The sequence below is a fragment of the Camelus ferus genome, chromosome 9 (assembly GCF_009834535.1).
Source record: "Camelus ferus isolate YT-003-E chromosome 9, BCGSAC_Cfer_1.0, whole genome shotgun sequence".
NCBI classification, from domain to species: domain Eukaryota; kingdom Metazoa; phylum Chordata; class Mammalia; order Artiodactyla; family Camelidae; genus Camelus; species Camelus ferus.
Window position 1 is genome coordinate 54,968,630 of NC_045704.1, and position 14,581 is coordinate 54,983,210.

The 14,581-nt window shown below is 40.2% G+C and overlaps 1 protein-coding gene across 3 annotated transcripts in view; it reads right to left on the minus strand.

Annotated features, from left to right (window-relative positions):
- Nucleotides 1–754: 754 nt before the first annotated feature.
- Nucleotides 755–14,581, minus strand: part of MPHOSPH6 (M-phase phosphoprotein 6) — a 31,346-nt gene continuing 17,519 nt past the window's right edge. The window contains exons 6-7 of one of the 3 annotated variants that reach the window (XR_004322574.1): nt 2,111–2,221; nt 755–961 (exon numbers count right to left, since the gene is read on the minus strand). The gene's annotated coding sequence lies outside the window, so the exon portion shown is untranslated. Of the gene's footprint in view, nt 962–2,110; nt 2,222–11,399; nt 13,471–14,581 lie in introns of those variants that run through there. The other 2 variants (XM_014558600.2, XM_014558601.2) reach the window with 2 other exon arrangements.

A 14,581-nucleotide genomic window follows, 5' to 3' on the forward strand; every position in this document is an offset into this window, starting at 1 on the left:
GAAGAGTAAAAGGAGAGAGGGAAGGGAGACGAGGAGGAGGAAATGGCAAGGAACACAGTCAAATCAAGTCTTTCTCACTGTGTGTTGATATCCCACTGTAACTATTGCATCCAAGGTACTGTATATAATCAGTGCTCTGTGCACCTCTTCTCCTTTCCTCTACCAGAAGCCTTGGGGATAATAGGATGAGGCCTTCCATCTCAAGCAGGGACCCCGTAGCCTTTTGGCAGACACAGGGCATGTGATTGTTTGAATTGGTGACCTAGTAACCATCCTTGGCGTCTCCATCTGAGCATCCAGGATGGAAAAGCCAGCATTATTACGTGGAGAAGCCCCACTGTAGGGAATGTCAGATACTAAGAGAGGTATAGCCAAGTTCACCTGGGGGAGGCAAAAGAGGAGGAGCTGGTGAAAACAGAGGGCATGAAAGGAACTATAAAAACTACCAGCTTCACATGAGGGAAGCAGAGGTCCAGACATCTTGTTCATTGCAAACCGTTTTTTTTCCAGAACGTGAAGGTTCTTTTTCTATTTTCCAACCCCATGGAGATTTTGGGAGAGTAGATCAACTGACAAAGCTCTGCAATTTTCTCCCAAAGAAAATAGTAACAATATAGTGAGATAAATAATTATAAAATATTAATACAATACATTTTAAATGGCTGGTCATGCTGACTGTCCGGTGGTTCTACACTATTGCTTTAGGGCAGAACAGAAAGAAAAGGAAAAAAAAAACCAAAACACGTTTTAAGTGTTGATTTCCAAAATAGGCACTTTCTGGAGATAAGAGTTATAAAGCTCAGGGCTTCCATTTGCATGATTCACATGTTAAGAGAACACAGTTTTTATACAACCTGCTGTCCAAAGGAGGACTCAGGATTGTGTGTTTCACTATAAGCCAGTGGTTCTCAAAGTGTGGTCCCTGGACTTGCAGAATCAGTGCCACCTGAGGACAGTTGACCTAAAACAATAAAACAGCCAGTTATTATTTTACCAGCAAAATGAATTTATTCATGAACAGCAAAGAATTGCTATTTAGGACATGCAATCTATGGTGAACCACAGGCAGGTCCAGAGAAGACAGAGGACCATTCTTTTAAAAAGGAGGAGCTGTTATAAACAAAAAGTCCATTAGAGGAAACTGCGGTTCAAAGTGCAGTGGCTTTTCATTGGCTGAGCTGTGACAGTCTCTCATTGGCTGGGATATTTCCCAGCAAAGAGATATTCCTCCTTCCTTCTGCTGCTAGTAAAGTAGTAATCTTTTTCCTGTTGGGTCTGCAGTTGTAGTCAGGCATGAGGGCACCCCCTTCTGGCCTCCTGACTCCATTTAAAATGAGGTTTCTGTTTATTAATTTTCACAGAACCTATTATATATGCATGTTCTCAGGAGCCAAGGCAATTGTACTTTAGGTTTTTATGACTGCTGTAACAAATTATGAAAAACTTAGCAGCTTAAACAACATACACTTATTGTTTTACAGTTCTAGAAGTCAGTATTCTGAAATGGGTCTTACAGGGCTAAAGTAAATGTGAGAGCTGTGTTCCTTCTGGAGGCTCTAGGGGAGAATTCATTTCTTGCCTTTTCTGGTTTGCAAAGGCCTCCTGTATTTCTTTGCTTGTGGCTGCATCACTCCGGCCTCTGCTTCCCTCATCTCATCTCCTTCTCTGAATTTGACGCTCCTGCCTCACTGTTACAAGGACCTTTGTAATGATATTGGACCCACACAGATAATCCAGGATTATCTCCCTGTCTCAAGACCCTTAATCATGTCTGCAAAGTCCTTTTTCCCAAGTGAGGTCACATATGCACAGGTTTCAGGGATTCGTGTGCTATTATCATTATCATTATCATTTGCCATTACATCAGGCCATTATTCTACCAACCATGTCTACTGAATCAGAAACTCTGGGGGTGGGCCCCGCAACTTGCATTGTAATCAGCCCCCTAGGAGATGCACGCCCAAGTTTGAGAATCCCTCACGACTGGCTAGGAGAACAGTGTTAGGTACACTGCGTCTGGTCTGGTGACACATCTTGTCCTGGAACATCACAAAATTTATTTACCATATTGCAAAATATGGAGATGACTGAAGTGAGAATATCAGCTTACCATGTGAAACAGGAAGATCAACAAAGAGACGCAAAGCTTTTGTCCTGAATTATTTGTTCTTCCCAGTTTGTTCCATCCATGTGAGAGTGTTCTGGCCACCGGGTAATTGCCCTGGGAATTTCACCACAGAGGTAATTTTGTTTAGCTCCACTTTCTGTTCTTCCTCTTATTCTGATAATAGGTAATGATTCGCTGCTGGATATCTTGCAGCTTCTCTCTTTGGCATTGTCCTATGCTCTCTCCTGACTGTCCAAGATGAACTAATTACATATAGAGACGATCTTAACTGGAAACATCCTATTCTTTGGACGTGGTAAGATTTTTAGATAAGACTTAAATGTTTGTGCAAGAAATTTTCATTGGTGAAAACAAAACTCACACTTTCATCTTCAATATCCATGGTAGGAGAAAAATGGGACTGAAAAAAATCATAAATGGGCTAAGCCAATACATGCCATTGCCCATTGCCATTGCAATAGCCAGATTTTTTTTTTTTTTTTTTTTGATGGGGGTTGATGGCATGCTATTTAGCATTCACCTACCTTCCTATTTGGAAGTCATTCCCCAGGTGTGAGATCTTGGTGGAAAATAATGCCTTTCCTCCAACTACAGAAGCCAGAGATTTAACTCCTTCCTCTCCCAAAATCTTAGTCTCTAGGACTTGGGTATCATAAACAAATGTATGACCTTCCTAGGGTATGAAATTGAGGGATATGAAGAGTGATGGTGGCAGTCTCCCACAAGTGATAGTTGTTGTATTTCCTGTTTCTTGGTCCTTTGGAAACACCTGGTCCCATCAATTCTATGTTTCAAACCTGATCTTCCAGGGTTCCCTTGATTATGTGAAGTATATATATATATGTGAATCATATATACATATACTCAAATAACTCCTATTTTTTTTTCAGAGCCAGAACTCAGTTTCTATTTCTTGCAATCACAAGTCTCTTAATTTATCCCCTTCTTCTCACCACAGTGGTTTCAAAGGCCCACTCCCAAAACACAGTCCCACATCTTCATAGGTCCTCAGGGTGAATGGGTCCAAGAAAGATGCACCCCCTGCAAAGAGGTGCGCCATCCCCGTAGCCCTCTCCTCCTCTCTTGCACTAGGACTCTGCCCCACCTACAGGGACACAGTAGGATGGGGACCCAGGTAGTCTCTGAATTCCCATCGCTACTTTTTGGTTTCTACTGAGAAACAACTTCATAACCCCAAGATGTGATGTGGCCTCCCTTGGACAGAGGCTTCAGGCTGTAATGTAAGGGATGAGACTAAGGTTTGACTTGGGCAGGTGGGGAGATGTAAGGGAGAGGGGTGTTTGACGGGATACCTTCCCAGGGAGGTTTATAAGAGAACTGGGGAAACTCTACCAGTCTCTCCTTGTTTTAAGGTCAGAGGACTACTTTCCCCTCCTGCACAGTGGATGGGATTTCGTTAGGTCCCTAAAATCTTCTCTCATATTGAGAGGCAACATGATCTCTCTTCGTCACTAGATAACCGAGTGGCCCAAGCAGGCAGCTGACAGCACATATATTTGCCTATACCTACAGAGCTAGCTCCCTGGCAGAGGGAGAACCTGGGATGAGCTGCAGAACAGACACCTATGTTGGCAACATCCTCAAAGCCCTCTCTTCCTCTGGACTCGAGGCCAGAAACAAAAAGCTCACAACTTCCACGCCACATCCCTCCTCCTTCCATACTGTCAAGGAATAATTTTCAGAAAAGATTAAAATCTCAAATGCACAGTGAGCATGCTCCAAAGTTTTATTTAACTCATTAGTGAGAGAGCCAACGGGATGGCAGAACTGGCCTCAGAGAGGATATAAGAACTGATGAAATATAGTGCTCTTAAGATAATAGAAGTTTGCTAGAATTGGATTAGAATGACATAGAAAACTGGTTAAGGTTCGAAAGAACAATATACTCATAATGTTTGGGTCAATATTCTCTGCTGATCAGAAATCATTTGCATCTCTACTGCGTAAAAGTAATCTGCACCTTCTAAGTTTTTTTTTTTTTTTCTGAGTTAATATCTACCCTTACAGAGTTAGGTCTGTAATCAATATATAAGTCCACATTTCCTTGGAGAGTCAGTTGGCTCTTAGAAGGCTTTTTGACAATGCTTTGGCATGATACTAAAAAGATCACAGATGTATTTTTGCCTTATTTCCAAGTTCTGGGTAATTTTTTCATAACAATAACCAAGATAGGGATTGCTAAGCAATTAGAAATTCTTTTCCATCAAGCCTTCGATCAGGCGTCAGATACTTCTACACTACTGTGCTCAATGCAGCCACTACCATTTGATGAGAACTGGTGCAAGGGAGGAAACTGCTTGCCATCCAGCCCTCGATGATGACAGTGGCTTGGTTTAGAAGTTCCAGACAGCTTCTCCCACAGCTGGCTGATTCTGTTCCAATGACTCAGTCAAATCTCTGGCTTAGCTATGGGGAAAGACCTAAAGAAGCATCATCTCTCACTGAAAGGTGAGAGGTCAAAGGAAGTGGGAGGTCAAAGGAAGCTATTATTTTTTTCCACCCTTGATGGATGTTCACTTGCTTTTCCTAAATCAGGATTTCATGGATAAGCTGCATGGCTTCAGAGCCCTTTATCTCACACTGATGGGGTGTTTTGATTATTTCAAGTGTAGACAGTTGTGTGTTAAATGGGTGAGGAGCTTGGAAGGAGATTGGAGATTTTTTCTTAGTTACATGCTGCTAGTGACCTTATAGACTGTATGCTCCATTCATCTAGTAAATGGACTTGTTGTAATCAAGAAAAATGGGAATATTCGGCCTCTGAGGAGAAGCAATCATCCTTCATTCATTCCGAGGCAACCCCTGCTACCTACAATGTGTCAAGCTTTATTGAAGTCCTGTTGGAAGCCGTCAGTGAGTCTCCCCTAGGAAGACCATGAGACCTTCAGGGGCTGCCATATAACAAGTTTCCTTTGTGAGCTACACCAAGGCTTATGTGCCTCTGCCAATAAAGGAATGTCTATCTGCCGCGGAAGGGAAGACTTCAGTAGTGTGTCAGTTGAAATGTTCTTTCTTATAATTACACAGTGTTTAAATTGTCAACAAAATCTCTTCCTTTAAAATTACACTTGACATTTATATTTCTATGCAAAACTGGGGAGAAGATGGTTCATCAGTGTTTCAAATAAGGTAAAAGAACACTAATTCAGTGTCATCATAGGTCTTTCATTTCTGTCCTGAGTGAAATGATAAGAGGGGACATGAAATTTCCCCTTTCAGGACAGCTGTGAATGGTCAGTTGAAGAAAAGTATAAAGAAAGCACAAGGAGGCAGAGGCCGAAAGTTGAGCAGGTAATACCTGCTTCATGATTTTTATGCAGTAAAGGGAAAGTGGAAGATGTGACCCATCTCTGCGTTGTGGCATCTTGTGACTTCTGCTTCTTTGTTCATTAAGAGTGAATTTCCTACCTTGCCGAGAGATGGGAGAAAAGTCCACTTTGATAGACCATGAAGTAACAGCACTGGGTGAGAAGCTATGGGAGGTAGGAGAGGGTCCAAAGCAAAGAAGACAGGCTCTGCCCTCCCAGAACTAACTGTATAGGAGGCAGGAACATACCAAGAGGTTCCTCAGCCTTGGAGGGTCAGTGTCTGCAGGGATACTGAAACTAGAGAATGTCAACAAGAGAAATGTAGGCAAGAAGATAAAAAATGATACCATGCAAATGCTAATCAATAGAATGTTGGCATGGTTATACTAATGCCAGAGAAAGTAAACTATAAGAGAAGAAGTATTTCATCCACTATACATCCTGCACACCCCACCTGGCACCCAAATGTTTCTGCTCTGCAACTCCTGGCTGCTCTGCCTTCTCTGATCTGCCCTGGGGTGTGAACATCAAGCCAGATCATGGCTTTCTGCTTTGCCCATCCAGCCCACACCGTTGAAAGGAAGGGAGGCCTGCCTCAACACTAAACCTTAGGTTTTCTCTTTCACCTGTCACCCACTGCGTTATCAACTCCTCCTGCTCAACAGGGTTTTCTTGAGTTCCCACCTGTGCCAGGTACATCTGGGAACAAGACAGATGGCTCCCTTACTCTCTTGGGAATTGACAACATAATGAGGAAGACAAACGTGCAGCGACTAAATAAGGAGTATGAGGTAAACGCGTGATCAGTGCTAATTACGTTTGAGTGTGCAGGAAGCTCTATACACCCAACACAAGGGGTTCCTGATTTTAGCTGCTTGCCAGCAGGGCTCCAACCACAAAGCCAACCACAAAGCCAACCACCACTGGCTCTTCTGAAAAGAAGGCAGTAGAGGATGAAACCCTTGACAGTCAGCCCCAGGTGGTGTAAGAAGGGTAACAGCTCTCTCCTGAATAACTTCTTGAAATTTCAGGCTGCTCAAGTCACTCTAACTCAGATGTCTGCTGCTCCCAGACTCTTGAGAAACAACTTCCATCCTCATCTGACACCTGTGGGGGTGCATGGCTCTGCCCACTGTGGGGGCTCAGCACCCAGGTCCGCAGGCCCTGGACCACAATGAGGAGCCTGTGCTCTGCTTTGAGGTGACAAGCTGAAGAATCATTTTTATCTGGTAATTCATTTTGAAACACCCACAGGCCAGGTGGCAGAGGTCCAAGAGGGAGTGAGGGCATCTCTGGCCAAAGCTGAGTGGATGGAGGAAAATTGCTGGGCAGGGGTATGACTGATTTTACAGCATTTAGCTTGCTGACCAGCAGATAATAGAGCTCACTGAAATCCCCTCATGCCTTTAGGCTGTGAGCTTTCATACCTACTCAGAGAAGCCTGTAAATTAGGGCCCTGAATGACTGCAGGGCTTCTGAATCCAGCCAAAGCCAGTACCCCCTTCCTGCCCCCACTAGGATAGGTTTCAGCATGGACACTAGATTCTGTAGTACCTTTTGCAAATTAGCACACAATTTTACTAATTGTCCTAGATAAACAGACATAGTGCCAAGGGTGCATGGCTTAGTAAGGGGAGCCAAGACTGGACTTTGGTCCCCTCTTACTGCCTTAGCAGGATATGTTGTGCAATGTACAACCTGTGCAACATGCACGTCAGCCTTGCTGAAATTTATGATCTCCAAGGACAGTTTCTGTCCTGCCTCTGTAAAATGCACCCTGCAAGGATAGAGTTAGCATCACACCCAAGGGGACTAAGCAAGTAGCAATTAGGGAAGAAAAGGTAGTAATTCAGCTTCAATTCTACTTCCCTGGTGAAGCATTCTGCTCTAGGGGCTCAGGAAAAGATTTTGGATCCTTAGCAGCAATTCATCAGGCACTGAATAACCAACTACACAGATTCTGATACGACACTCAGAGGGCTGGGCAAGTTTGGGGTCCCAAAGCCCAAACTAATAACCAGGAGTGTTGCTATTACCTCCTATCTTACCATCCTCAACATCTTGGAGGAGGCAGCCTGGAAAGCATTGGTAGTGGACAAAGAGGAGATTGGGATGGGAAGGCAGGGAGAAAATGAGTGGAGCAGAGGCTGGAGGTGGTGGGAGGGAATGGGGAAAACATATAGGGGAAAGGGATCAACAAGAAAAGAAGGCGGGGAAGTGGGGTGGGAAGGGACAGACTGGGAGTTTGAAATTTGTAGATACTGACAGGTATATATAGAATAGATAAACAAGATTATACTGTATAGCACAGGGAAATATACACAAGATCTTGTGGTAGCTCATGGTGAAAAAGAATGCAACAATGATTATATGTATGTTCATGTATAACTGAAAAATTGTGCTGTACACTGGAAATTGACACAACATTGTAAGCTGACTATAATGCAATAAAATAAAATAAAAAAAGGAAAAAGAAGAGAGGTGAGCAGGGGGATGAGGTGTAGCTGGGGGATAAGGAAACTTGGCTGGATAATATTTTACCTTTTTCAGGTTGAAGTTAGCACAATCTAAAATGCTGAAAGTGCTGAAGTTCTAGAGTGGTTATGGAGGACTTCTCTGAGGAGGTGACATTTAGACTGAGAGCAAATGTTGAGAAGGAATTAGTGGGTGTAATCATCTCTAACAGAAATTTTAAAAATTGAGTACAATAAACACACACATACATGCTCCTTAAGCACATGGCTCGATGAGTTTTGTGAGAAATGAGTACAGCTGTACAGCCCATTCTGGTGGGAATAGAGATCAAGGTTCACTTTTTTTCTGCATAGACATCCAGTTGTTCCTTAACCATTTTTTGGAAAAAATTTTAACTTCCCCACTGAATTGCTGTCACACTTTGTATAAAATCTACTGATTGTATAGATGTGTGTATATTTCTGGACTCTCCTCTGTTCTGCTGATCTATTTGTCTATCTTATGCCAATGTCATATGCTTTTTAGTCCCTTCCCCACCCTTTTCCTATCTTTTATTGGATAAGTTTAGTTTTTTTTTACCTCCTATTTTTAACTTTTAACATATTCTATTTCCATTCCTTTGGTGGGTACTCAAAAATTCAACATACACATTTAAAGTCCTATTTTAAAAACTAATGTCTACATAAATTTGTATTTCTAGCCTCCTCTTGAATAAGATGAGGACAATTTAACTTCCTTCAAAATGCTCCCTTCCCATCTTCCATGATTTTTTTTTTCTGGTATCATTTTTAAAACCAGATAATTAGACTACTTAGCATCAATACATATTTAAAATTTCTAAATAATTACATATTTTACAATCAATGCATTGTCCAACCAATCTTTGCTGATTTCTGTTCTCACTAATTCTTCTTACATGACACAACTTTGCCTTTATTTTTCTAAGTCCATTCTTTAATACTTTTTTCAGGGAGGGTCTGTGAAGAATGATAGAACTTGATGTCTGGGTTTGTGAAAACGAATTTCAACCCAGAGATCTATACTCAAATGAACTATCATCAAGAGTGACTCCGTTTCTAAGCAGGAGTTCAAGGTCTAGTTCCCAAAGGGTTTATCTTATATAGAGCCTCATATGAGTCACACAGTTTTGTTTTGTTTTGTTTTGTTCTGTTTTGTGTTCTGAAGACAATGTTTTAAAAGAAGTTTGAGGTTCACAGCAAAATTGAGGGGAAATACAGGGGAATTATGAGGTTCCTGCATACATGCATAGCCTCCTGTACTATCAACATCTCCCACTACAGTGGTGTATTTGTTACAATTGATGATCCTACATTGACACATCACAATCACCCCATGTGCAGAATTTGCCTTAAGGTTCACTCTTGGTGTTGTACATTCTGTGGGTTTGTACAAATGCATAATGACATATGTCCACCGTTGTAGTATCTACAGTCTTTTCACTGCCCTAGAAATCCTCTGTGTTCTGCCTATTCATCCATTCCCTCCTCCCACTTCCCGGCAACCACTGACCTTTTAACTGTCTCCACAGTTCTGCCTTTTCCAGAATGTTTTATAATTGTAATCATACAGTATGTAGCCTTTTCAAATTGGCTTTTCACTTAGTAATGTTCATTTAAGTTCTTCTGTGTCTTTTCCTGGCTTGATAGCTCATTTCTTCTTAGGGCTGAATAATTCCATTGTCCACATGTGCCAGTTTATTTATCCATTCACCTACTGAAGAACATCTTGGCTGCTTCCAAGTTTGGGGAATTATGAATAAAGCTGCTGTAAACATCCATGTGCAGGTTTTTGTGTGGACATATTTTCAACTCCTTTGAGTAAATACCAAGGAGCATGATTGCTGGGTCATATGGTAAGAATATGTTTAGCTTTGTAAGAAACTGCCAAACTGTCTTCCAAAGTGGCTGTACCATTTTGCATTCCCAGGCCGCACGCTTTAATGTCTGCTTATTACCAGGGTTGAGTTCCCCTGGTGGTTGTCTCATGTTTTCAGGTTTGGCTATATGTTTTTAAACTTGGGGAGTAGTCTGCATATGTTTAGGCCTCCATCTTGACAGACTTGTTTAATGTCAGGAAAAAGCACTACCCAGGCAGAGACAAAGCAAGTGCATAAACCTTACTGTGGTGAGAGGTTTGGAGAGAAGGCCCTGTGACTGCATTGTGATTAGAGAGTGAGAGCTAATAAAGTGAAACTGCAAAGGCAGGTCCAAGTAATACAGGGTCAGGGTAAGGAGTTTGGAGTTTGTACTCAGTGTAAATGGAAAACCAAAGAAATATTTTAAGCAGAGAAAGTGACATGATCAATTTCAGATTTAAAAAAACTCTGGCGTTTATTGCTGGGTTTTGCATTCTCTACTCATCCAGCTTCTGAGAGCTCCTGATTTTACTTTCATATACATATGTCTGTTTCCACAGCCTCCAAGCATTTACATTTTGAGAATGCCTTCCAAAATATAAATAAGTTTCCAACATTAGTCTGCAGAAAAGAATCATGTTAAAGCACTGGATTAACTCTAGGTTATAAATTGTATGACTTGGGGTATAGCTCAGTGGTAGAGTGTGTGCCTAGCATGTATGAGGTCCTGGGTTGAATCCCCAGTACTGCCATGAAAAAAAAAATAAAAAAATAATAAAATTTAAATTGCATGACTCAAAGGAAGCAAACATGTAATTTGTGTTAGATTTAGCCAAATCTTGCTAAATTAAACTATATCAAGTAATTATTTAATAAATGCAGTGCAAGAAAAGAGTGAGATGGAGTAGGGAAACTATAGATTAAAAGAGACAAAAGAAATATCAATGAGTCATTATGTAAGGAACTTATATGGATCTTGACTGAACAAACGAAAAAAAGGTATTTGTTAGATAGTTAGACAATTTAATACTGACTATATACTTCATGATATTAAGAAATTCTTACTTTATATGTGATAAGTTATTTTAAAAGCCCTTATCTTTTAGACATACTTACCAAAATATTTTCAGATGAAATGGTATGACATCTGGTATTTCATTCAAAATAATATAGAGTGGGGTAAGTGGATGGAAGTATAAATGTAAAAATGTGGCTATAACTAGATAATGGTTGAAGCTGGAAAATGGGTACATGGGAATTGATGATACTCTTCTGTCTAGTTTTGTATAGATTTGAAATTCTACAATAAAAATTTTGAAATGAATTAGAAGCAATTTTCAATTTTTCAACATTCAGTAAGAAATATGATTAATCAATACAGACTTTCCAGATAAAAATATCTGCGATCCTTCTCCTTTCCAATGATTCTCTTCTTGATTTTATGTATTTTCCATCTACCTACCTACTATGTGTCAATCATCTGTCTGTCTGCCGCCTGTCTATCTATCCTTACATTGTCAGTAACAACTGTTCCAATGTCTGGTTCAGAGTCTTAATTGGATTCCCCCAGAAGCAGACCCTGAGATGAGGATTCAAGTGCAAGCAGTTTATTTTGGAAGTACAGGAAACATGCAACAACATGGATAAATCTCACAACACAATGCTGAGCAAAAGAACCTGGGTACAAAAAATACATGCTGTGAGATTCCATTTATTTGAAATTTTAGAACAAACAAAACTAACATAATGTGACAGAAACAGATCAGTGGTTGCCTAGGACAGGGGTTCAGGAATTGACTACAGAGAATCACGAGGGAATTTCTAGGGTGGATGGAAACCATCTAGGTTTCCATTGCGGCTACCCAGGTGAACAAACTTTTCTATTCACTTTCGCGACTTTTGTCTGATGTCATCAAACCACAGACTTAAAATGGGTGCATCTTATCACATGTACATTTTACCTCAGTGCTGACTGAAAACAAAAATTCCTTTTACCAGTTGACAGACTGTCAAAATTAAAGAGATGTATAAAGTGACCTGAACTTTTAAAAGAGTTACTTTTAAAATCTCCTCCTTGGCCCCTTCTCAGGGAAGTTTAGTGAAGAGAGAGCTTTCCATAGTTCCTCCCCCTTCCTTCCTTCTTACAGAAGAAAGTATTCTTCATCAAGGAAATGAAGAGTGAGTTTGTATTTGACTTTTTATATTCAGAGTTGATTTAATATGAATTAGAATTTTTGGAACCAGTGCTAATTCTTAACATTTTTCAGTATTAAAGCCAATAAGCTTCCAACGTGCATAATTCACACTCACGAGACAGCTTTTCTTGGCTTCATAATTATTACTTCCTCTCACCTTTGGAATCATTGGCATTTATTTCGAGTCTTTCTTGTTTTTTGTAATCTCTTCATCTACGAGAGGAAAGCTCAGGGAGACTTGAGGTACTTCTTCATTTTGCTCTTCTCTTCCCAGGTATAAATAGTGGAAATATCCAATTTCTGATTTGAAAATGACTGTCTGCATGGGTGCTGGAGGGTGTTTTGAAATCCTCTCCTGTCATCCAGCTGTCTCTGCCTCAATATGAGGATAGATGATTTCAGCCTCTTTCTTTCATCAGCGAGCCTTCTGATCCAGTGGTTTCCCACTCCATTCCTACTGGAGGCTCTGGGGCTCCTGCTACTTTTGCTAGAGATGACCGAAGGAACCTTAGAATTGTGAACTTGGCCATTTGGATTGTAATGTCTGAAAATCCAGATGCCAACTTTCCCAGAATCAAGGGGATAGAGGTCATGGTCTGTCGAACAGATCTTCTGAAATCGGCTACAGTGTTATTACCCCCATCCTGTATAATAACCCCCCAGCCAGCAACCTAACATTTTGGAATTATTTTCTTCCCTTGAAATTTCTCTCCAGCAACATCTGCACTGTAGTTTATCTCATACAGCTGATCTCTCCTGGCTAATTCAGAGAAACATTTTTTCCCCCTTCTGAACCCTGTCATCCAATTCACGGGGCGGGGAGAGTTCACAGGGATTAAGAAAAACCAAATCCTAACCTCACTAGTGGCCAGAGAAATGCAAATGAAAGAAACAAGGTGCCACACCTTGTACACACAAGATTGGCAAACATTTTAAACTTGATATTTCTGTTATGTATTGCTGCATAACAAACTACCCCCTTTAAGATTTTTGGAATCTCTCTCACATAACAAAGAAGATCTAGCAGACACACCTTCAAATCCGACATGTCAAATTCAGAAAAAGGTCTTACATGGGCATTCTTGACTTTGATGATTTACCTCAACACTTATTCTAAGACCAAATTTTATTGACAACACTCCAGATTTGATCTTTGCATTTGTCACTTTCAGGACCCTTTGCATGCTAGAAAGACCAACCACCCTGGGCCCTCACATTTTCTCTAAATTCTGATACAAAACTGAACAGTTCCTTCTGTAGCTCATGTATCTTTGTAATTTATTTTTATTTTTTTAAACCATATTTACCTATTTTAGCATAGGTAGCCATCTTGTCACTTTGAACTTTCTACCTGGGAATTTCACTGGCCAGATCTTACCAGATGCCATGGGCTCAAGTGTTGACTTCTAGGAAGAAGCCTCAGATGCCTTATGTCTTCTGCTTCATAGAGAGAGTAGAATCTGGTACCTGGGTTAAATCAGAAGGGAGAAGTATATCCCAGACTAAGAATTTCGTAATTCTAACCTCCTGGGTGGGGAAAATACTGAAATTCTACTCCACTACTTTTGAACCTTGAACAAGTGAAGACTTTGTAAATATATGACTCCAGACACAATTATCTCATAAAACAGTGAAGTATGCAAAACCTTTGAGGAGTCCAATATTTGTTAAACAAATTCACAGGAGTCACTAAAAACATTTATGTGAGATTATGTAAACAAAAAATTTTTTTCATTCAATTTACTATTATCTTTTAAATATTTACTTTTTGCAAAACCCTGCATGAGGAACTTGGCTTGGAACCAGACAAAGAAGAGTAAAGCACAGTTCCTGCTTTCAAATTGGGTAATATTTCATAAATAGGACCTAAATGAATATGTGACGACATACAGTTATATTCCAAGTGAGCAGTCATCAAATAATTGCTTTTCTAATTTTTTTTTACCATAGATCCACATGTACAATCTTTCTTAATATGGGATCACTAATGGTGAGAATATTCTATTTATGAAATTAATCATTTAATTAATGATTAATTAATCATTAATCTGTTTAATCATAAAACAGATTGTTAATGTGAATTTAACCAGTACCATCTGTAAAAAAGTAATTTAGAAAAAAGGAAATATTAAAAAAAATGCCAGGTAGTAAATATGATTCTGAAAGATTCTGGTTGGGAAGAATTAGGGTCTTATGGGGCTAGGTTATTTTACGCCTGTTTCCCAATTCTATTCTTTTGTTTCCTCCTAGAATGTGACATGAGATAGCATAAGCTTTGGGGTCAGTAGATCTGGAATCAAATCCAGGCTCTATAACTTAAAAGCTGTGTGACACTGGGTGAGCTACTGAATGTCTCAGTACCTCAGTTTCTTCATGAGAAAAATGGAGATAATAAACTACATCCCCAGTCCATAACTCAGTGCCTGGCTGAGTGTCAGAACTCAACATTCATTAAAGAAACAAACAAATGAGTAATATCAGAAATATTCCTGGTACGTGGCTGACGTTTAATGACAAGGACCTTTTGGATGGCTCTCACAGTGAAATCAAAGCAACTACTTTTACCTTCCTTTATTTT